Here is a 25,212-nt window from a genome sequence, read left to right as displayed (position 1 = left end):
AGCCCGGGGACTTCCCTGGTGGTCCAGTGGTAAAGAATCTGCCTTACAATGCAGGGGACGTGGGTTCCATCCCTGATCGGAAAGCTAGGATCCCACATACCGCGGGGCAGCTAAGCCCGCACACCACAACTACTGAGCTCACATACTTCAACTAGAGAGCCCACGTGCCGCAAACTACAGAGCCCACATGCCCTGGAGCTTGCATGCCACAACTAGAGAAGAGAAAACCTGCACGACACAGCTAGAGAGAAGCCCACGCTCCAGAACAAAAGATCCTGCATGCCTCAACGAAGATCCCACATGCCACAACTAAGACCAGACACAGCCAAAAATAAATAAAATAAAAAATGGTGTGATGAATTTGGAGATTGGGATTAACATGTATACACTGATGTGTATAAAATGGGTGACTAATAATAACCTGCTGTATAAAATAATAAATAAAATAAAATTCAAAAATTCAAAAAAAAAATTCAGCCCAGCTAGAGGTCATTGTGTCCTGACACTATGCAGAGGAAAATAGATTTGTCCATGATGATTATATAGCTATTAACAGAATATTGGCCCAAACTGCTCCAATTCCATGTCTCATCTTGAAGATACTCTTCAAACTGGCCTCTTCGGTGAAATTTTCCTTGACATGTGAAACCTGGCTCCATTAATGACTACTATATTCTGCCTCTCACTCCTCTTCTGCTTAATAAATCCAGCATCCAGGTATACGTATTATACACAGTGTTTTGAGACACTCAAATATAATGTGGATAAGACACTTCAAAAACAGGAATATAGTCATTATAAGATGCAATAAGACTTCTAGTCAGAATTTATAGAATGTTTTAATTAATTGCAACATGGGTATAAAATAGATGTTTAAAAGTCAAAAGTGCATCTCACATTTCAACAATGGATGTTTAAAGTGTTTATAAATTATATTTTGCATTTGACTACTGAAAATGTGAATTTTAAATTAAATTCTAAACAGTATTCTAGAGAATCAGAAAATTGGATTCTAACACTCACTGTAAGTTTAGGCCTGTCCACTTGTCTGTTTTCTTGATCTAGACTGCATGAACCTTGAAGGCTAGGACTGTATCAGCATTCAACACATTTTTGGAGAATAAATGAATGAAAGGAAAAATAGGTATGCAAGTCCACTTATAAGCAATTCTCACAAATGTATATAAACCATCAATGAACAATTGTTCTTTAAACTCTATGCTGTGATCTTTCAGTTTTCATTAGAATTAACTGCATCAGCTGAAGTACGTGTTTTATTGAATTAACTAAGTTTACACTACTGTAGTTGGTTATCTTCGTGAGAGGGGTTTGAGGGTGTGGAACAGGATATTTTGAAGTCCAAAAATAATGTAAAAGACATATTCTCTTTTTTCCCCAAAGTTTTTCATTAAAGCTGTTACCAACCCTGGTAGAATTGCTTGGTTTCTTTTACAGCTTCATGTTTGGTCCCTCAGATTAATGTCCAAAAAAAGTTCCATCCATGGATTTGGTATTTAACATATCCCATTTTTTGAAAGAACAACTCTTTGCACCCCACAAACTACAGAGCTATTGACTTATACCAGTCCATCTGAAATGCAAGCCAGTTTCTTTCTTGATAAATTACAAGACTGTAATCTCAAAGTGAATACATCTTAGGTTCAACTCTTCCACTAATGGAACACTGTGATCCTCTTTGTCATCCTTCCTTTGGCCTGCCTGAATAGGAATCATTTATGAGCTAGCTGTATGAGTTCAACATAACCAATATCATTCAACAAAAATTTATTGAGCACTTATAAGGTACAAGGCTTTGTTCTAGGCATTTAAGATAACAAAGTAAATTTCTTCATCTCATGAAGATTTGATTCTCTCAGTGAGAGACAGACAATAAACTCTTAGCATAAGTAAATGTTATAGTATGTTACAAGTATGTTATAGAATAGAGAAAAAGGTAGAACAAGGTAAGAAGGATTGAGAGTACAGGGGCAGCAGCAGGAGGGTTACAGTATTAAATAAGGTAGGCAGGGAGGGTCTGCCTTTGAAGGTGACTATCTGTGGGTGGAGCATATCAGTAGTGAGAATAGCTAAAGAGCAGGCTCCAACACATGCTAGGCAAGTTCAAGGAATGGTAGGGAGGCTACTGTGGCTGGAGAGGAGTAAGGTTTGAGGAGAAACTGAGAATTGGGAGCCAGACCATGGAGGGCCTTGCAGGTCATTATAAGCACTTTTTTTACTCAGCATGAAACTGTTAAATTCCAGAACCAAACAGAAGGCCCTAAAAACTTCCAGACAAGAAACACACATACACATACACAAAAACACACACACTAAGTTACCTACAGAAGAACAAGAATTAGACTGTAATTGGAACTCTGGATATGTTGGAAAACTGTGAAGGAAAGACTTTCAAGTTCTGAGAGGAAAATATTTTTAACCTAGACTTCTATACACACCTACCCAGACACAAATAGCAGGCAGGTAATAAAGATATTTTCTCAGGAATTCCTTGGTTAGGACTCCATGCTTCAGGGAGTTCGATCCCTGGTCAGGGAACAAACATCCCGTGAGTCATGTGGCATGGCCAAAAAGAAAAAAAAGTTTCCTTAAAAAATAAAAAAGGGCTTCCCTGGTGGCGCAGTGGTTGAGAGTCCGCCTGCCGATGCAGGGGACACGGGTTCGTGCCCCGGTCTGGGAAGATCCCACATGCCGCAGAGCGGCTAGGCCCGTGAGCCATGGCTGCTGAGCCTGCGCATCCGGAGCCTGTGCTCTGCAAGGGGAGAGGCCACAACAGTGAGAGGCCCGCCTACCGCAAAAAATAAATAAATAAATAAATAAATAAATAAATAAATAAATAAATAAATAAATAAAAAATATTTTTTTCTCTTAGGCAGTTAGCTGATGGTATGCCTCCACTAAATGAAGGCATTTAAAAAAATGCGTGAGATCCAAGAAACGATGGATCTGACCCAAGAGAGCAGTGAAGCAAAGTCACAAGACAACAACTGAACAAGAAGATTAAAGATGACCAGGTCAGATCGGAGCCAGAAAGTGAGGCCCTGGGAAAGAAATCTCTGAGGAGGGAGGGGGAAGTATAAGGGCACATTCATGTCTGGGAAAAACTAGAATACATAGGAAGAAATTGGTGGGGTGTAGAAATGAAGAATGCACTCAGACTCTCTCCTTTGAGTAATCGTAGCATTAAAACTAGAGTAAGGGGACTTTCCTGGTGGCGCAGTGGTTAAGAATCCGTCCACCAGTGCAGCGGACTCCGGTTCAATCCCTGGTCCGGGAAGATCCCACATGCCGCAGAGCACCTAAGCCCGTGCACCACTACTACTGAGCCTGTGCTCTAGAGACTGTGAGCCATGACTACTGAGCCCACGTGCCACAACTACTGAAGCCTGGGTGCCTGGAGCCTGTGCTCCACAACAAGAAAAGCCACTGCAATGAGAAGTCCACGCACTGCAATGAAAAGTCCACGCACTGCAATGAAGAGTAGATGCTGCTCGCTGCAACTAGAGAAAGCCTGCACACAGCGACAAAGACCCAACGCAGCCAAAAATAAATAAATAAATAAATTTCTTTAAAAGAAAAAAAACTAGAGTAAGAAATATAAGTCTAAGGGCTTCCCTGGTGGCGCAGTGGTTGAGAGTCCACCTGCCGATGCAGGGGACATGGGTTCGTGCCCCAGTCCGGGAAGATCCCACATGCCACGGAGCGGCTGGGTCCGTGAGCCATGGCCGCTGAGCCTGTGCATCCGGAGCCTGTGCTCCACAACGGGAGAGGCCACAACAGTGAGAGGCCCGCGTACTGCAAAAAAAAAAAAAAAAAAAAAAAAAAGGAAATATAAGTCTAGCCCACCACTTGGCTTTTCAGTGAACTATTTTTTTACTTTTTATTTTTATAAATTTATTTACTTATTTTTGGCTGTGTTGGGTCTTTATTGCTGCATGCAAGCTTCCTCTAGTTGCGGCAAGCAGGGGCTACTCTTTGTTGCAGTGTGTGGGCTTCTCATTGCGGTGGCTTCTCTTGTTGCGGAGCATGGGCTCTAGGCACATGGGCTTCAGTAGTTGAGGCATGCAGGCTCAGTAATTGTGGCTTGCAGCTCTGGAGTGCAGGCTTAGTAGTCGTGGTGCACAGGCTTAGTTACTCCAAGGCATATGGGATCATCCTGGACCAGGGCTTGAACCCATGTCCCCTGCATTGGCTGGTGGATTCTTAACCACTGCACCACTGGGGAAGTCCAGTGAGCTATTTTTTAAAATAAAACATAGAAATAAAATTAATTAGTCATGAAAATGCTAATAGTGTCATTGATTTTCAGACTAACAACACAAAAATAAATATACACTGATCCAAATAAAGGGAAGGGTATGAGCACTAATGGCCTTATCTCACAGAGAGAAGACAGACTCTGTAGTTCAGGGGTTGCAAACTCACATAGCCCAGTAGGCAAAGTAAATGAGGGCAGTTAGAACATGCCCTATCTAAATGGGGCAGCAGCAGCTCCTTAGGTCCAAAGGATTGTTGACATGAAGAAACAGAGACCCAGGGATTCCAATGTACCAAGAAAAGCCTGGATTTTTATGAAAAATCTTTTAATGTTGACAACTATTTTTAAATATTAATAGGGCCAAACAATGCCAGATCCAGCCCAGGGTTTTCAGCTTATGACATTGCTATAGCAAATGGACAAGAAAATGAAGGAAGGTGTTTGAAGGTACAGAGTTAACCAATGGAGAAGCTGAGCTGGCAGCAGCAGCTTTAAAACATGGGAGGTCACTCTTGCCATTTCTATTTAACACAGTATTGGAAGTCCTAGCCATAGTAATCAGACAAAAAGAAATGAAAAGCCTCCAGATTGGAAGGGAAGAAGTAAAACTGCCACTATTTGCAGATGCCATGATACTACATATAGAAAATTCTAAAATCTCCACCAAAAAACTATTAGACTTAATAAATGAATTTAGTAAAGTTGCAGGATACAAGATTAATATACAGAAATCTGTTGTGTCTCTCTACACTAAAAATTAACTATCAGAGAATTCAAGAAAAAAATCACATTTACAATTATATCAAAAAGAATAAAATACCTAGGAATAAACTTAACCAAGGAGGTAAAATACATATATGCTGAAAACTGTATAACATTGATAAAGGAAATCAAAGAGGACTCAAAGAAATGGAAAGATATTCTGTGCTCTTGGATTGGAAGAATTAATACTATTAAAATGGTATACTACTCAAAACAATTTGCAGACAATGCAATCTCTATCAAAATACGCAGGACATCTTTCACAGAAATAGAACAAATAATCCTAAACTTTATATGGAACTGCAAAAGACTCTGAATAGCCAAAGCAATCTTGAGAAAAAAGAACAAAGAGGTATCATCCCCCAAGACTTCAGACTATGCTACAAACTTACAATCATCAAAACAGTATAGTACTGGCACAAAAACAGACACATAGGTCAATGCAAGAAAACAGTGAGCCCAGAAATAAACACATGTACTTATGGTCAATCGATGACAACAGAAGCAAGAAGATACAATGGAGAATGGACAGTCATTTCAATAAGTGGTACTGGGAAAAACTGACAGCTACATGTAAAAGTATAAAATAAGAACATTTTCTCCATAATATACAAAAGTAAACTCAAAATAAATTAAAGACCTAAATGTAAGACTGGAAACCATAAAACTCATAGAAGGAGACATAGGCAGAACACTCTTTGACATAAACTGTAGCAATATTTTTTGGATGTATTTTTAGGCAAAGAAAACAAAAGAAAAATAAACAAATGGGACCTAATCAAACTTAAAAGCTTTTGCACAGCAAAGGAAACCATTGACCAAACAAAAAGACAGCCTACTGATGGGAGAAAATAATTTGCAAATGATATTACTGATAAGGAGTTAATATCAAAAAATTCATAAACAGGAGCCAGGAACCAAGGTGGCGGAGTAGAAGGACATGCTCTCAACCCCTCTTGCAAGAACACCAGAATCACAACTAGCTGCTGGACAATCATCGACAGGAAGACACTGGAACACACCAAAAAAGATACCCCACACCCAAAGACAAAGGAGAAGCCACAATGAGATGGTAGGAGGAGCTCAATCACAGTAAAATCAAATCCCATAACTGCTGGGTGGGTGACTCACACTGGAGAACACGTATACCACAGAAGTGCACCCACTAGAGTGAAGGTTCTGAGCCCCACGTCAAGCTTCCGAACCTGGGGGTCCGGCAACGGGAGGAGGAATTCCTAGAGAATCAGACTTTGAAGGTACAAGGATTTGATTGCAGGCCTTCGACAGAACTGAGGGAAACAGAGACTCCACTCTTGGAGGGCACACACAAAGTAGTGTGTGCACTGGGACCCAGGGGAAGGATCAGTGACTTCAGGGGAGACTGAACCAGACCTACCTGCTAGTGTTGGAGGGTCTCGTGCAGAGGCAGGTGGTGGCTATGGCTCACTGTGGGGACAAGGACACTGGCAGCAGAAGTTCTGGGAAGTACTCCTTGGCGTGAGCTCTCCCAGAGTCCACCATTAGCCCCACCAAAGAGCTCAGGTAGGCTCCAGTGTTGGGTTGCCCCAGGCCAAACAACCAACAGGGAGGGAACCCAGCCCTACCCATCAACAGGCAAGCAGACTAAAGTTTTACTGAGCTCTGCCCACCAGAGCAGCAGTCATCTCTACCCACCACAAGTCCCTCCCATCAAGAAACTTGCATAACCCTCTTAGATAGCCTCATCCACCAGAGGGCAGACAGCAGAAACAAGAAGAACTACAGTCCTGCAGCCTGTGGAACAAAAACCACATTCACAGAAAGATAGACAAACTGAAAAGGCAGAGGGCTATGTACCACATGAAGGAACAAGATAAAACCCCAGAAAAACAACTAAATGAAGTGGAGATAGGCAAACTTCCAGAAAAAGAATTCAGCATAACGACAGTGAAGATGATCCAGGACCTCGGAAAAAGAATGGAGGCAAAGATGGAGAAGATGCAAGAAATGTTTAACAAAGACCTAGAAGAATTAAAGAACAAACAGAGATGAACAATACAGCTACTGAAATGAAAACTACATTAGAAGGAATCAATAGCAGAATAACTGAGGCAGAATAATGGATAAGTGACCTGGAAGACAGAATGGTGGAATTCACTGCTGCAGAACAGAATAAAGAAAAATAGAATGAAAAGAAGACAGACAAAGAGACCTCTGGGACAACATTAAACGCAACAACATTTACATTATAGGGGTCCCAGAAGGAGAAGATCGACAGAAAGGACAAGAGAAAATATTTGAGGAGATTATAGTTGAAAACTTCCCTAACATGGGAAAGGAAAGAGCCACCCAACTCCAGGGAGCACAGAGAGTCCCATTCAGGACAAACCCAAGGAAAAACACACTGAGACACACAGTAATCAAATTGGCAAAAGTTAAAGACAAAGAAAATTATTGAAAGCAGCAAGGGAAAAATGACAAATAACATACAAGGGAACTCCCATAAGGTTAACAGCTGATTTCTCAGCAGAAACTCTACAAGCCAGACGGGAGTGGCATGATATACTTAAAGTGATCAAAGGGAAGAACCTACAACCAAGATTACTCTACCTGGCAAGGATCTCATTCAGATTCGATGGAGAAATCAAAAGCTTTACAGACAAGCAAAAGCTAAGAGAATTCAGCACCACCAAACCAACTCTACAACAAATGCTAAAGGAACTTCTCTAAGTGGGAAACACAAGAGAAGAAAAGGAACTACAAAAACAAACCCCAAAAAATTAAGAAAATGGCCATAGGAACATACATATCGATAATTACCTTAAATGTGAATGGATTAAATGCTCCAACCAAAAGACACAGGCTTGCTGAATGGATACAAACACAAGACCCATATATATGCTGTCTACAAGAGACCCACTTCAGACCTAGGGACACATACAGACTGAAAGTGAGGGGATGGAAAAAGGTATTCCATGCAAATGGAAATCAAAAGAAAGCTGGAGTAGCTATACTCATATCAGAGAAAATAGACTTTAAAATAAAGAATGTTATAAGAGACAAGGAAGGACACTACATAATGATGAAGGGATCAATCCAAGAAGAAGATATAAAAATTATAAATATATATGCACCCAACATAGGAGCACCTCAATACATAAGGCAACTGCTAACAGCTCTAAAAGAGGAAATCGACAGTAACACAATAATAGTGGGAGAATTTAACACCTCACTTACACCAATGGACAGATCATGCAAAATGAAAATAAATAAGGAAACAGAAGCTTTAAATGACACAACAGACCAGATAGTTTTAATTGATATTTATAGGACATTCCATCCAAAAACAGCAGATTATACTTTCTTCTCAAGTGCGCATGGAACATTCTCCAGGATGGATCACATCTTGGGTCACAAATCAAGCCTCAGTATACTTAAGAAAATTGAAATCATATCAAGGATCTTTTCTGACCACAACGCTATGAGATTAGAAATGAATTACAGGGAAAAAAACGTAAAAAACACAAACACATGGAGGCTAAACAATACGTTTCTAAATAACCAAGAGATCGCTGAAGAAATCAAAGAGGAAATCAAAAAATACCTAGAGACAAATGACAATGAAAACATGATGATCCAAAACCTATAGTATGCAGCAAAAACAGTTCTAAGAGGGAAGTTTATAGCTATAAAAGGCTACCTCAAGAAAGAAGAAAAATCTCAAATAAACAATCTAAACTTACACCTAAAGGAACTAGAGAAAGAAGAACAAACAAAACCCAAAGTTAGCAGAAGGAAAGAAATCATAAAGATCAGAGCAGAAATAAATGAAATAAACAAACAAACAAAAAACAATAGCAAAGATCAATAAAACTAAAAGCTTGTTCTTTGAGAAGATAAACGAAATTGATAAACCATTAGCCAGACTCATCAAGAAAAAGAGGGAGAGGACTCAAATCAATAAAATTAGAAATGAAAAAGGAGAAGTTACAACAGATACTGCAGAAATAAAGAGCACCCTAGGAGACTACTACAAGCAACGCTATGCCAATAAAATGGACAACCTGGAAGAAATGGACAAATTCTTAGAGAGGTATAACCTTCCAAGACTGAACCAGGAAGAAATAGAAAATATGAACAGACCAATCACAAGTAATGAAACTGATTAAAAATCTTCCAACAGGGCTTCCCTAGTGGCGCAGTGGTTAACAATCCACCTGTCAATACAGGGGACACGGGTTCAAGCCCTGGTCCAGGAAGATCCCACATGCCGTGGAGCAACTAAGCCTGTGTGCCACAACTACTGAGCCTGCACTCTAGAGCCCGTGAGGCACAGCTACTGAGACTGCGCTCTAGAGCCCGTGAGACACAGCTACTCAATCTGTGCTCTAAAGCCCACAAGTGACAACTACTGAGCCTGCATGCCACAGCTACTGAGCCTGAATGCCACAACTACTAAGCCTGTGTGTCTAGAGCGCGTGCTCTGCAACAAGGGAAGCCACTGCAATGAGAAGCCCATGCACTGCAATGAAGAGCAGCCCCTGCTCACCTCAACTAGAGTAAGCCTGCGTGCAGCAACAAAGACCCAACGCAGCCAAAAATAAACAAATAAATTAAAACAGAAAAAATCTTCCAACAAACAAAAGTCCAAGACCAGACGGCTTCACAGGTGAATTCTATCAAACATTTAGGGAAGAGATAACACCCATCCTTCTCAAACTCTTCCAAAAAATTGCAGAGGAAGGAACACTCCCAAACTCATTCTATGAGGCCGCCATCACCCTGATACCAAAACCAGACAAAGATACTATAAAAAAAGAAAATTACAGACCAATATCACTGATGAATATAGATGTAAATATCCACAACAAAATACTAGTAAACAGAATCCAACAACACATTAAAAGGATCATACACCATGATCAAGTGGGATTTATCCCAGGGATGCAAGATTCTTCAATATATGCAAATCAATCAATGTGATATACCATATAAAAAATTGAAGAATAAAAACCATATGATCATCTCAATAGATGCAGAAAAAGCTGCTGACAAAATTGAGCACCCATTTATGACAAAAACTCTCCAGAAAGTGGGCATAGAGGGAACCTACCTCAACATAATAAAGGCCATATATGACAAACCCACAGTAAACATCATTCTGAATGGTGAAAAACTGAAAGCATTTCCTCTAAGATCAGGAAGGAGACAAGGATGTCCACTCTCACCACTATTATTCAACATAGCTTTGGAACTCCTAGCCATGGCAATCAGAGAAGAAAAAGAAATAAAAGGAATACAAATTGGAAAAGAAGAAGTAAAACTCACTGTTTGCAGATGACATAGAGAATCCTAAAGATGCTACCAGAAAACTACGAGAGCTAATCAATGAATTTGGTAAAGTTGCAGGATACAAAATTAATGCACAGAAATCTCTTCCATTCCTATACACTAATGATGAAAAATCTGAAAGAGAAATTAAGGAAACACTCCCATTTACCATCGCAACAAAAAGAATAAAATATCTAGGAATAAACCTATCTAGGGAGACAAAAGACCTGTATGCAGAAAACTATAAGACACTGATGAAAGAAATTAAAGATGATACAAAGAGATGGAGAGATATACCATGCTCTTGGATTGGAAGAATAAAGATTATGAAAATGACTATACTACCCAAAGCAATCTACAGATTCAATGCAATCCCTATCAAATTACCAATGGCATTTTTACAGAACTAGAACAAAAAATCTTAAAATTTGTATGGAAACACAAAAGACCCCGAATAGCCAAAGCAGTCTTGAGGGAAAAAAAAGGAGCTGGAGGAATCAGACTCCTTGACTTCAGACTATACTATAAAGCTACAGTAATCAAGACAATACGGTACTGGCACAAAAACAGAAACATAGATCAATGGAAAAAGATAGAAAGCCCAGAGATAAACCCATGCACCTACAGTGAACTAATCTATGACAAAGGAGGCGAGGATATACAGTGGAGAAGACAGTCTCTTCAATAAGTGGTGCTGGGAAACCTGGACAACTATATGTAAAAGAATGAAATTAGAACACTCCCTAACACCACACACAAAAATAAACTCAAAATGGATTCGCGACCTAAATGCAAGACTGGCCACTATAAAACTCTTAGAGGAAAACATGGGAAGAATACTCTTTGACATAAATCACAGCAAGATCTTTTTTGATCCACCTCCTAGAGTAATGGAAATAAAAACAAAAATAAACAAATGGGACCTAATGAAACTTCAAAGCTTTTGCACAGCAAAGGAAACCAAAAACAAGAAGAAAAGACAACCCTCAGAATGGCAGAAAATATTTGCAAATGAATCAATGGACAAAGGATTAATCTCCAAAATATATAAACAGCTCATGCAGCTCAATATTAAAGAAACAAACAACTCAATCCAAAAATGAACAGAAGACCTAAATAGACATTTCTGCAAAGCAGACATACAAATGACCAAGAAGCACATGAAAAGCTGCTCAACATCACTAATTATTAGAGAAATGAAAATCAAAACTACAATGAGGTATCACCTCACACCAGTCAGAACGGGCATCATCAGAAAATCTAGAAACAACATATGCTGGAGAGGGTGTGGGGAAAAGGGAACCCTCTTGCACTGTTGGTAGGAATGTAAATTGATACAGCCACTGTGGAGAACAGTATGGAGGACCCTTAAAAATCTAAAAATAGAATTACCATATGATCCAGCAATCCCACTGCTGGGCATATACCCAGAGAAAACCATAATTCAAAAGGACACGTGTACCCCAATGTTCACTGCAGCACTATTTACAATAGCCAGGTCATGGAAGCAACCTAAATGCCCATCAACAGACGAATGGATAAAGAAAATGTGGTACATATATACAATGGAATATGACTCAGCCATAAAAAGGAAGGAAATTGGGTCATTTGTTGAGACGTGAATGGATCTAGAGAATGTCATATAGAGTGAAGTAAGTCAGAAAGAGAAAAACAAATATTGTATATTAACGCATATATGTGGAACCTAGAAAAATGGTACAGATGAACCAGATTGCAGGGCAGAAATTGAGACACAGATGTAGAGAACAAACATATGGACACCAAGGAGGGAAAGCAGTGGGCGTGGGGGTGGGTGGTGTGATGAATTGGGCAATTGGGGTTGACATGTATACCCTGATGGGGATAAAAATTATGACTAATAAGAACCTGCTGTATAAAATAAATAAAATAAAATTCAATAATTCAAAACAAAAACAAAACAAAAAGAGTCATGTACCACAATGTTCATTGTAGCACTATTTACAATAGCCAGGACATGGAAGCAACCTAAGTGTCCATCAACAGCTGAATGGATAAAGAAGATGTGGTACATATATACAATGGAATATTACTCAGCCATAAAAAGAAACGAAATTGATTTATTTGTACTGAGGTGGATGGACCTAAACTCTGTCATACAGAGTGAAGGAAGTCAGAAAGAGAAAAACAAATACTGTATGCTAACACATATATATGGAATCTAAAAAAAAAAAAAGGTTCTGAAGAACCTAGGGGCAGGACAGGAATAAAGACGCAGACATGGAGAGTGGACTTAAGGACACAGGGAGGGGAAGTGTAAGCTGGGGCAAAGTGAGAGAGTAGCATGGACATATATACACTACCAAATGTAAAACTGATAGCTAGTGGGAAGCAGCCGCATAGCACAGGGAGATCAGCTCGGGGCTTTGTGACCACCTAGAGGCATGTGATAGGGAGGGTGGGAGGGAGATGCAAGAGGGAAGGGATATGGGGATAAAGTATGGGTATAGCTGATTCAGTTTTTATACAGCAGAAACTAACACAACACTGTAAAACAATTATACTCCAATAAAGATGTTTGAGCAGAAGGCCCGAACATACATTTTCTAAAGAAGACATACAAATGGCCAACAAGTACATGAAAAGGTGCTCTGCATCGCTAATCATCAGAGAAATGCAAGTCAAAACCACAATGAGATATCACCTCACACCTGTCAGAATGGCCATGATAAAAAGACCACAAATAACAAATGTTGGCAAGAATATGGACCAAAGGAAACCTAGTAAACTGTTGGTGGAAATGTAAATTGGTGCAGAAGTATGGAAGCTTCTGAAAAAACTAAAACTAGAACTACTATATCATCCAGCAATTCTGCTCCTGGGTGTATATCCGAAGAAAACAAAAACACTAATCCAAAAAGATATATGTTCCCTTATGTTCTTGGCAGCGTTATTTACAATAGCCAAGATATAGTAACAACCTAAGTGTCCACCAACAGATGAATGGATAAAAAAGATGTTATATATATATATATATATATATATATATATATATATATGCACACAATGGAATATTTCTCGGCCATAAAAAAAAACAATAAAATTCTGCCACTTGCAGCAACATGGATGGAACTAGAGGGTATTATGCTTAGTGAAATAATTCAGACAGAAAAAGACAAAGACTGTATGTTATTACTTATATGCAGAATCTAAAAAACAAAATGAAAGAATATAACAGAATACAAACAGACTCACAGATATAGAGAAAAAACTAGTGGTTACCAGCAGGGAAGGGGGAAAATGAGGGACAAGATAGGGGTAGGGAATTAAGAGGTACAAACTACTATGGCTAAATTAAATGAGCTACAAGGATTTATTGTACAATACAGGGAAATATAGCCATTATTTTATAATACCTTTAAATGAATTATAATCTATAAAAATACTGAATTACTGTGTTGTACACCTGAAACTAAATAAAACACTGTAAATCAACTATGCTTCAATTAAAAAGAAAAAATTAAAAAACAGGAGGTCCTTCTATTAAAGTCAAGCTAGGGGATTTAAAGCTACTTTAGCATTGCAAGCACACTGCTTGTGTTTATTTCAGAAAAGAGGTAGCAGAAATTATGGGAGCTAGCGTTCCTAAGTGTCAACGTGGAGAACAGTGATAAAACCATTGGGAAGAAGGAGTTAGAGATAAGGTATAAGTGTGCAAGTCCCCAGCAATGAAGACCCAATGCAGCCATAAATAAATAAATACATACATACATACATACATACATACATACATACATACCTTTTGGAAGCTCAGGTTGAAGAGGAAGTTGTTGACAGCCAGCAGGAGTAAAGGCAATACTAGATTGATGGATTCACAGTAACCCTTCTGACCACAGCACCCCTTAGATTTTCTCTAAGAAATCTCCAAAGGAGACCCATGAAAGAAAGATAACCTTCTCTGAACTCAATGTGGAGTTGCCCCAAAATGTCTGCTGAGAATAATTGGATTAAGAAAAGAAATATAATGAACCAGACACTCCTCCTCCACTGCACACATCTAACAGATCTGAGCTGAATGAGGGGAGAAGCATTAATGGGATGAGAGCAAGGGTTTTGATACTGTATGGGAATGGGGACATGTGATGAATAGTCTGGAATAGACTAAAGTCTCTTGTAACCTAACAGTTAACTGAAAAGCTATGGAAATTTTCTAATGTTTTCATTTAATAACTAGGAGGAAAATTGAATGTACAAATCAAATCTGAAATTACAAAAGGAGAAAGAACAAAATAAATAAATAAGTGTGCAAGTCCTCACCTATCATAATAGGAAATCAAATGGCAATGTCTAAATTAATATATTTTTAAAGGCACTATAAGCATGTTACTTAAATACTCGAGGAAGAATTCAAAAAGAGAAGTAAATTTTAAAAATGGTCGTTGCAACGTATAACAGAACTACTGCTGCATTTATCTTTTGTCCAGCAACCCTACTTCTAGGAAGTTTACACTGAAGATATACCTCAACAGTATGAAAATACATGGGCACAAAATTTGTCACTGTAGCATTATTTGTAATTGCAAAATACTATAAACAACCTAAATGCTCATATGTAGGGGACTGGTTTTATAAACTATAGAATGCAATCTCAATAGAGTAATAGGTAGCTGTGAAAAATTTTTTTAAGTTTTTTTCTTGAGAGGAAGCTTGTATAAACAGATATGGACTGAGTTCTAGATATACTGTTAAGTGAACAATGCAAAGTTCAAAAGAATATCTGTAGTATGGTATCTTTGTATCTCCAAGAAAGAAGGGGAAATATGAAATATATGTGCTTGCTTATTTTTGCAAAAAGAAACAAAGAAAGGATAAATAAGAGATTAATGCAATCAAGACAGTATGGTACTGGAACAAAAACAGAAATATAGATCAATGGAACAGGATAGAAAGCCCAGAGATAAACCCATGCACATATGGTCACCTTATTTTTGATAAATGAGGTAAGAATATACAACGGAGAAAAGACAGCCTCTTCAATAAGTGGTGCTGGGAAAACTGGACAGCTACATGTAAAAGAATGAAATTAGAACACGCCCTAACCCCATACACAAAAATAAACTCAAAATGGATTAAAGACCTAAATGTAAGGCCAGACAGTATAAAACTCTTAGAGGAAAACATAGAACACTCTATGACATAAATCACAGCAAGATCCTTTTTGACCCAACTCCTAGAGAAATGGAAATAAAAACAAAAATAAACAAATGGGACCTAATGAAACTTCAAAGCTTTTGCACAGCAAAGGAAACCATAAACAAGACCAAAAGACAACCCTCAGGATAGGAGAAAATATTTGCAAACAAAGCAACTGACAAAGGATTAATCTCCAAAATTTACAAGCAGTTCATGCAGTTCAATATCAAAAAAAACAAAAAACCCAGTCCAAAAATGGGCAGAAGACCTAAATAGACATTTCTCCAAAAAAGATATACAGATTGCCAACAAACATATGAAAGGATGCTCAACATCACTAATCATTAGAGAAATGCAAATCAAAACTACAATGAGGTGTCACCTCACACCAGTCAGAATGGCCATCATCAAAAAATCTACAAACAATAAATGCTGGAGAGGGTGTGGATAAAAGGGAGCCCTCTTGCACTTTTGGTGGGAATGTAAATTGATACAGCCACTATGGAGAACAGTATGGAGGTTCCTTTAAAAACTAAAAATAGAACTACCATATGACCCAGCAATTCCACTACTGGGCATATACCCAGAGAAAACCATAATTCAAAAAGAGTCATGTACCACAATGTTCATTGCAGCTCTATTTACAATAGCCAGGACATGGAAGCAACCTAAGTGTCCATTGACAGATGAATGGATAAAGAAGATGCGGCACATATATACAATGGAATATTACTCAGCCATAAAAAGAAACGAAATTGAGTTATTTGTCATGAGGTGGATGGACCTAGAGTCTGTCATACAGAGTGAAGTAAGTCAGAAAGAGAAAAACAAATACCCATATGCTTACACATATATATGGAATCTAAAAAAAAAAAAAAGGTTCTGAAGAACCTAGGGGCAGGACAGGAATAAAGATGCAGACATAGAGAATGGATCTGAGGACACAGGGAGGGGGAAGGGTAAGTTGGGACGAAGTGAGAGAGTGGCATTGACATATGTACACTACCAAATGTAAAATAGATAGCTAGTGGGAAGCAGTTGCATAGCACAGGGAGATCAGCTCAGTGCTTTGTGACCGCTTAGAGGGGTGGGATGGGGGGGTGGGAGGGAGATGCAAGAGGAAGGGGATGTGGGGATATATGTATACATATAGCTGATTCACTCTGTTATAAAGCAGAAACTAACACATCATTGTAAAGCAATTATACTCCAATAAAGATGTTAAAAAAGATTGAATTTACATGCAGCCACTTCCCCCGCCCCAAAAAAAGAAATTAATGCAATTGGAGACCTACAAGAGGTGTGGCAAATGGGGTAGAAGGGATAGAAGAGAGAGCAACCCTTCTTTAAATAAACCTTTTTGTACTTTTGGAACCATGTGATGTTCTACATATTCAAAAACTAAAATTAAGCCAACAAAGATGAGAGTAAAAACCCAAAATTGAAGGCAAACAAATATAAATGAACCCAACTATACTTCAAATGAACAACATAACCAGACTGAAAGGGAATGGGGGTGACTAACCCAAGGGATTTTTAAACCTGATTTGACCATATGCCTGCAGTCTAGGGGAAATGCAAATAAATCTTGAACTCTTTTGAACTGTTTTGTTTTCAGTAGTGATATGGGTGTAGTAATTCTTAAACAATTATTTGTATATTATAGGAATGCACAAATGAGTTAACATGTTAGTGTTGTTGAGAGCTGGGATTGTCACTATAGAAGGGAGGATAAAATATGAAATAAGTGACGTCAAGGAAGAAGCCTGAGGGGTTGCATTGAATTAGAGGAATAGGTAAGTAGGTAGGTGGAGAGATGGACAGATAGATAGATGAGCTAGCCGGATTAGCTAGGGTAGATGAGCTAGATTAGTTAGATTAGCTAGCTAATCTTATTGGCTCATGCGAGCTAATTGTGCATTTCTTTCCAGAGATGCACTTAGTGACTTCATAATGGTAGGTTGAAACCATCTATAGTGGGGGTACTTACACCATGGAAATTGGCAAATGCTAAAAATCAGGGTTTCCCACCCCTCCCAGCCTTGCCCATACTGTTAAATTTTTACAGTTCCTAGATAGCCAGCTAGCTAGCTAGCTAGCTAGGTAGATTTCCCTGGTCAGGGAACTAAGATCTCACAAGCCAAGCAGCACGGCCAAAAAAAGGTGGGGGAGGGAGGGAGAGAGAGGTCAAGTGGGCTCTCTCTTACAGTAGCATGTGAACTGATAAATATAGGAGTGCTTAAATTATAAAATCAATACGTTGCAACAATACTAGTAAAGATTGGTTCAGGACGTCATCATTAAGTGATACTAAATCCAGGAAGAAATTTGATGAGGAGCAGGAACATTTCCATGGTCTCAAAATCTCTCTCCACAAATTGCTTATTAGTTGAAAGAGGGGGAAAAGTAACTATGGGGAAGGAAGGCTGGGCCACACATTGACCAGGGGATTATATTACCAACATGGAGCAGAGAGATAAAGTGTGTCTCCAGATAAGGTGCTCTGAGAAGGAAATATTATGTTTATGTTATTCCAGTTGGGTATGCACAGCCTAAATCTAGTAACAGGGAAACATCAGGCAAACCCAAATTGAGAAACATCCAAAAGTCTCAGTATCAAGGAAAAATTTTGAAAAGACACTTCACCAAAGAAGATATACATATGACAAACACACCAAACATGCTCAACATCATTAGTCATTAGGGAAATGCTTAAAACCACAATGAGACACTTCTACACATTTAGTAGAATCACTAAAATTAAAAAGGCTGACATTCGAAGTGTTCGCTAGAAATTGGAGGATCTGAAACTCTCCTACGCTGCTATAGGAATATAAAATAGTACAATCACTCGAAAAGTTTGGCAGTTTCTTAAGAAATCCAACATGGGTCTACCATATAATCCACATATTTCCTTATAGGCCTATCTAGAAGGTAAATATGTGCATACAAGATTTGTACATGAATGTTCATAGCTTCATACATAATTGCCAAAAACTGTAAATGACCCAAATGTCCATCAACAGGTGAATGAGTAAACAATCCATAGTGTATCCATAAAAGGAATACTTCAACAATAAAAAAGAATGGAATATTGATGGATGCATCAACATGGATGAATCTCAAAATAATTATGCTGAAAAAATTGTACACACTTTATCATTCCACTTACATGACTCTAAAAATAACTCATCTAGTAATAGAAAGCAAATCAGTGGTTGTATAGGGAATGGGGGGAGATGGGGTGGCTGGAGAGAGAAATTACAAAGGGACATGTGGAAACTTGTATACATCAAAACCTATCAAATTGCACAATTTATATACAGTTTACTGTGTGGCAATTTTATCTCAAAGTTTTTAAAACTTAAAAATGTAAAAATAAGGGGGCTTCCCTGGTGGCGCAGTGGTTGAAAATCTGCCTGCTAATGCAGGGGACACGGGTTCGAGCCCTGGTCTGGGAGGATCCCACATGCCGTGGAGCGGCTAGGCCCGTGAGCCACAGCTACTGAGCCTGCGCGTCTGGACCCTGTGCTCCACAACGGGAGAGGTCGCGATAGTGAGAGGCCCGCGCACCGCGATGAAGAGTGGCCCCCACTTGCCACAACTGGAGAAAGCCCTCGCACAGAAACGAAGAGCCAACGCAGCAAAAATAAATAAATTAATTTTAAAAAAAATGTAAAAATAAGTGTTAATGTTGTAAAAGACAGAGAAAGGCCAAGGAATCATTTCAGAATAAAGGACATTAAGAGGAGTGACAAATCAATACTTGATCCTGAACCAAATCTTGCACTTACAGAGAACAAATGCTCTAAAGGACATTATTGAGACAATTGAAGAAGCTGCTATGAACTATAGATAAGACAAAATATTGAGCCAATGTTAAGCTTCCTGAATTTGAGAATTGTACTGTGGTTTTTTTAAAGAATATACAGTTTGTACTTAGGAAATACATACTGAAGTTTCTAAGGGTAAAGGGCCATGATGTATTCAAACCACTCTCAAATGGTCAAAAAAATTAATCATATGTCTATCTATCTATCTCTATATATGTATATAGAGTGAGAGGATGATAAAGTAAATGTGGCAGAATATTTTTAAAAATTATAAATCTGGGTTAAATGTAAAAACAACAACAGAAAATTTAAGTGGTAGCCTTTGGTGAGTGAAACAGGAAAGGAGAGGGCTGCTGTAAAGGATGATTGCTTTTTTGGTTAAGATTCTTTATACTATTTTATTTTTTAAATTATGTTTATATTTTTATTACTTTGGTTTTATTTTTAAGTTTAAAAATTTTAGGAGTCCATTACTGAGATTTTTTTTAAATCACAGGTATGTATTTGGTTATACCTGCTTTAAGAAGTCCATACTGAAATTGTCTGTGGGGAACTTTTTGATCTCCACAGAGTCATTTTGGCTCCATATATTTGTGGGGTGGTCAAGGCCCCAGACTCTATCCCATTGAATGTGGTCCTATATAGACTGGGTGGCCCTCTATTCAAAGAGTCTCCTTGCATTTCCTCAGCTTTTACAAGAAAATCTGTCTTTCACCCAACTCAGTCAGCTGCTAAAGCTAAAGCTCTGTACTTAACCAATAGCACAGAAAAGCTGCACTGCAGGTACTGGTCAGGAAATAACCTCAAACTCGCTACCACTCAAAGTTTTACAAAAGCTCAATTGAGAGGAATAATAATTATGGACAGCAGCCTGTGGAATCTACAGTCCATTCTTCCCTCTAAATAGCTTAAAATGTTTTCCTAAATTAAGCCAGACCAGCAGAGATCCACAAACCTGACCACATCTTCAGAAATCACCACCCTTGCAGAACTGCCTTTTACTGAACTTGGCTTTGGTGTTGGTTATACATTATGACACAGTGAAGAATGTAAAAAAACAGACCTATGAAAACCTGACAGCCTAACTGGAGAATAGTGTCCACTTCATCACATAGTGACTTCTTTGTGAGAATTTACAAGAGAATTTTCTTCCTGGTCTCCCAACTAGAAATAATTATGCTACTCTTGAGCAACTAGCTTGTTTTTTATCTCCTAAACACTGTGAATCCTGTAACTGATCGTTTTTCCTGCTTGATTTTGTCTGCCAAAAATCTTAGAGGTAAACTTGTGGTCTGCCTCTAGCAGGATGGCGGGACCTTACAATTTCTACTTTGTGCATTAATCTTATTTCCATCTTCATTGTTGAATCAGTAAAGCATGATGGAGCCAGAGTGCTGAGCTTTGAGCCCCAGAGCTCTACCACTTACTGTTTGTATGGTCTCAATCACTTCTCCATGCCTCAGTTACCTTATCTGTAAAATGATGAGAATAACAGCACTAATCTTGTAGTGATATTGTCAAGATAAAATGAGTTCCTATATGCAAAGTGCTTAGAACAGTGCCTACCTCTCCTCAGCAAATGGTATATGTTTAGGCATTATTATTTTTATCTCACCTTGCCTATTCTCACTTTTCCATTATATTGATTTCCTATTCACCAATTTTTAATGTAATCTTTTTTTTATTGTGTATGTGCATGTGTATATGTGTATGTGTGTGTGTGTGTGTGTGTGTATTTGTAAGCCACTTTAAATGGTTCCTGGACCAAGACTGGGTGTAAAAAAAAAAAAAAAAAAAAGCAAATGAGCACAAAAATATCAAAATGTATAAAGCAGTTGAGAATAAATTAGAAATAACCAATGTGAAAATTTGATTAAGTTTTACAAACATAAACTTACAAGATAACCACAACATGGATTATCATCTAGATAGACTTTAATCTGGCACTTGCACCTTTCAGAAGCCACCAGAAGTCTGATCATGGTCTGATGTGCTCCTAATTACAATTTGTCATGATAGTGGGTTTCCGTGAGACAAGGCTCACCCTTTATACCACATAACTGTTCAAAGTTTGCCATTAGGAAGCTACAAGAAGCTCTTAATCAATAGACAAGCCTGCAGGAGGATTTCTCTGCCTTATCCTTGATTCAGTGAGGGTCTGGGTCTCTAAAGAGGCATCTCTCTGATTGCTCCCCTAACAAGTCAAGGCCTCCTTTCCGTGTGTGTGTGTGTGTGTGTGTGTGTGTGTGTGTGTGTGAGAAAAGCATTTTTTTTAGATAAAATGAAAGTCAGATACCTGACATAAAGAAAGATGTGGGACAGAAAAAGATGTTGTTTAAAAGCACTGAAAGGTTTTACTTCTGATATTTAATATATTTCAGTTAAAATAAAATCCTGTTTTATTTCTTCACAATTTAAACCTACTACTGATGCACAGAATACAAAGTCTGTTTCTCATCCACTTTTCTTTTCTCACTCTCTGTCTCTGATGACCGCTGTTGGGAGGGCTGGCCTTGGACATAGGGTCAGAGATCATCAAAAAGGACCCCTTGCTGGGCAGAAATACTTTCTTCAAACTATTAGCTGCAATGAATTAGAGCTTTGTTCCTTTGGCTAATTCACAGTAAGGTTTCTCCTATTATAATGAAAGTAATCCCTAGGAGATACGTTAAGCCTTCTCAACCACCTTGAGATAACACTATTGAATTTTAACTAAAAGCAAGTTTTAATAAAAGAAGGGAGTTAGTCAACCATTATTTACTCAGTACCCACTTTGGGCTCAACAGGCATTGGAGGCACACTAATACAGTATTCCCTCATGGAGCATCTTAATAAAGGGAGACCAGGAATAAACAATGTGTCAGGTAATAAGGTCAAAAAGATATCAAAGCTGGAGAAAGGCATTATATGATGGGGGTTGGGGTGGGGGCAGATGGAGGGATACTATTTAGTGGTCCAGGTGGTCCAGGAAGGCCTCACAGATGAGAGAAGAGATATCACAAAAGGCTTATGGTGAGGGGATGGATTATGACTAAGATGAGAAAGGAAAACCACCCAGAGAAGGCAGAGAAGGGTGCTGGAGTTATTTTGCTGGTTGCTGAACAGCAGTCAAGTTCTGAGTCCTAATCTTGGCTCCATCGACTCCCTGCCCTGCCTCACCTCATCTTTCAGATGAGGGTAATAATGTTTGCCCTGTCTGTACCTTGGAGCTACTGATGTTTGAGTTAATGTTTAGAGAATATTTTGAGCCACACAGGCAAGAAACATTAGGAAAGTACAAGGTACAATTATGTTGTTTTCCCGGTATTTTTCTCCTATTTCTTTCAACTCTGACTGGATTTTTTTTTTAAATTAAGACAAACAAACAAATAAACAGAGCTGGTGGTCTATTCCTCCCTCTCTGTGAGCCAACGTCATAGGTCAGTTTATAAATTCTTCATCTATCAAGGGCAGTCCTGAAATCATCCTGAACACTCTAGGGTCAAAGTCAACAAGAAACTGAAAAAGAAAGTGTTCTTCCCTTTAAGGTAAACAAACTCTCTCAGCCAATCACTGCTAGACACAGTGTATAGGGGTTAACCCTTACTAGGAAGGCTTCCTTCTGAGAATTTATTCTCAGAAAAGCAAAAGAGCAAAGGATGTCACGGAGTCCTTGAGGTAAGAAGGAGAGCTGTGTAAATAAAATCCCTGGCAGCAGCTTGTTCATTTAATGTGTTGATTGCTCTAGAGAGGTGGACAGAACCCTGCAAGACATAATTTACTTTTTTGGGGTCTGTAAAATTCAATTAAACTCTTTTCAAAGCCCTCAGATTGTATTCTAAGTTCCTTCCATTTTCTTTTACAGTAGAATGGGGTAAACCTGGAGGAAACAGGATGATAGAGGGAGGAAAAAAATTAGGAAAATTTTGAGTCAAGTACTAAAATTGGGAGCAGCAAACATTCATGAAAATATTTGGGATTAAAGTCTTTAAATACTTAGAATGGGATTTTGAAAACAACTTTTTATTATGGAAACGCCAAACATTTACAAAAATAGAGAAAATAGTTTAATGAGCAGCTAATTGCAGCTTCACCAATTTTCAACTCATCAATGTGTTTCATCTATGTCCCAACCCAATTCCCTGTGCCTCCGTGAATTATTTTTAAGCAAACCCCAGATCGCTCCATCACTTCATCGGTAAATACAGTCAATTCTCATTTTTCTGGGTATCTGTGTTCTATAAATTTATCACAAACACTGAATTAGCAAATACTGAACCACTGCTCATATGAGAAAAACAGGGTTAGGTTCCTGCAAGCCTCTGGTCACCTTGTGGACAACTGGTCAATACATAGCCTTGTCTTTATGTGTGTCTGTTTAAAGACGCATGGTAAAATATATAATGTTGATTTATTAACATTGAACTCATGGTCAGGAACACCATAACTCATAACGGAAAGAGGTTTACCTAATGCATGGTTTTTCTCTGTAATGTACATCATAGCCTTCTTATAGTTAGGAACACTACACAGCACTTCAGCACGATGCTTGGAGGCCATTTTAAACAGCAAAATAACCCAGAACAAGCACAAAAATGTGATCACTAAGTAGATCATGAAATCACTTGTTTACAGTACAAGGACTGAAACAAGAAGGCTGAGAGCCACCTTGTTCAACCTCAGCTGGGAACGTGTGCATTGGGGCCACTCCAATTTTTTTGCTGCTCTGCACATGTCTGCAAATGACCATGAAAACATCACAAGTGTTGATTTAGGGGTTACAGATACATTTCAGTGAGTAGGTAAGTTCACAAATCCACAAATAATGAGGATCAATTATATTTTGACATGTATCTCATATAAAGATTTCTTTTTATTAACATAACCACAATACCATTTTTAACTTCATATTAGCAATAAAAATGGGTATTTTAAAATATTTGTCATTCATTAGTGACATTCAATGATGCCACTCATTCAATCGTGACAATTAAATAATATCACTCATTAATTCAAACATTTATTAAGTGCCTATGGCATGCTTTAATATTGGATGAGACAAAGATAGAACAATAATTACCTAGCGTCCCATCTCAAATATTATAGTAATTTCAAATACATCACATCAAGGTTTTTTTTTTAATTTTCTAATGTAGTTTTTAGGGCAAGATTCCCTGCCATCATGAGGCTCCAACCACTATAGTAATATAACATTATTAGGAAAGCATACTTAAATTTTTCACATCCTTAGCAAACGAGCCACCATACTGTTTACTTTTATACTTCTGCCTTTTGTATTGCTATATAAAAACCACATTAATGAAACTTTTTAGTTGTTTAATGTCTGCTTAGTAAATGTCCATTTGTAATGTGACTGAGATCCTGACTTATAATGGCAATTATAGTTTTCAAAGGCAGCAAAATACAAGAGTTCCAGCAACATGATTTATCCAGGATAATTACCTAAGATATGGCAGTAAAGTACTTTAAAATGTGAGGAAGTGGGGGCGATGAACTGGGAGTTTGGGGTTAGCAGATGCAAACTATTACATATAGACTGGATAAACAACAAGGTCCTACTGTATAGCACAGGGAATTACATTCAATATCCTGAGATAAACCATAATGGAAAAGAATACTAATAGAATGTATGTATGTGTATAACTGAGTCACTTTGCTGTACAGTGGAAATTAACACGTAACTCAACTATACTTCAATTAAAAATAAATTTAAAAAAGAAAAAAGAAAATATGAGGAAAGAAAGTTTTCTACTGACAATCTTGATGGCAATCCTCTTGAAGCATCCTGGATCCAATTTTTAGGTTATCAGTATATGAATGGCTAGATCTACAGACAATGGGAAACATGTTAACTGGTAC

This window comes from Mesoplodon bidens (genome assembly GCF_964165515.1).
Source record: "Mesoplodon bidens genome assembly, chromosome: 8".
NCBI classification, from domain to species: Eukaryota; Metazoa; Chordata; class Mammalia; order Artiodactyla; family Ziphiidae; genus Mesoplodon; species Mesoplodon bidens.
Note: the sequence above shows the minus strand (reverse complement) of the source record.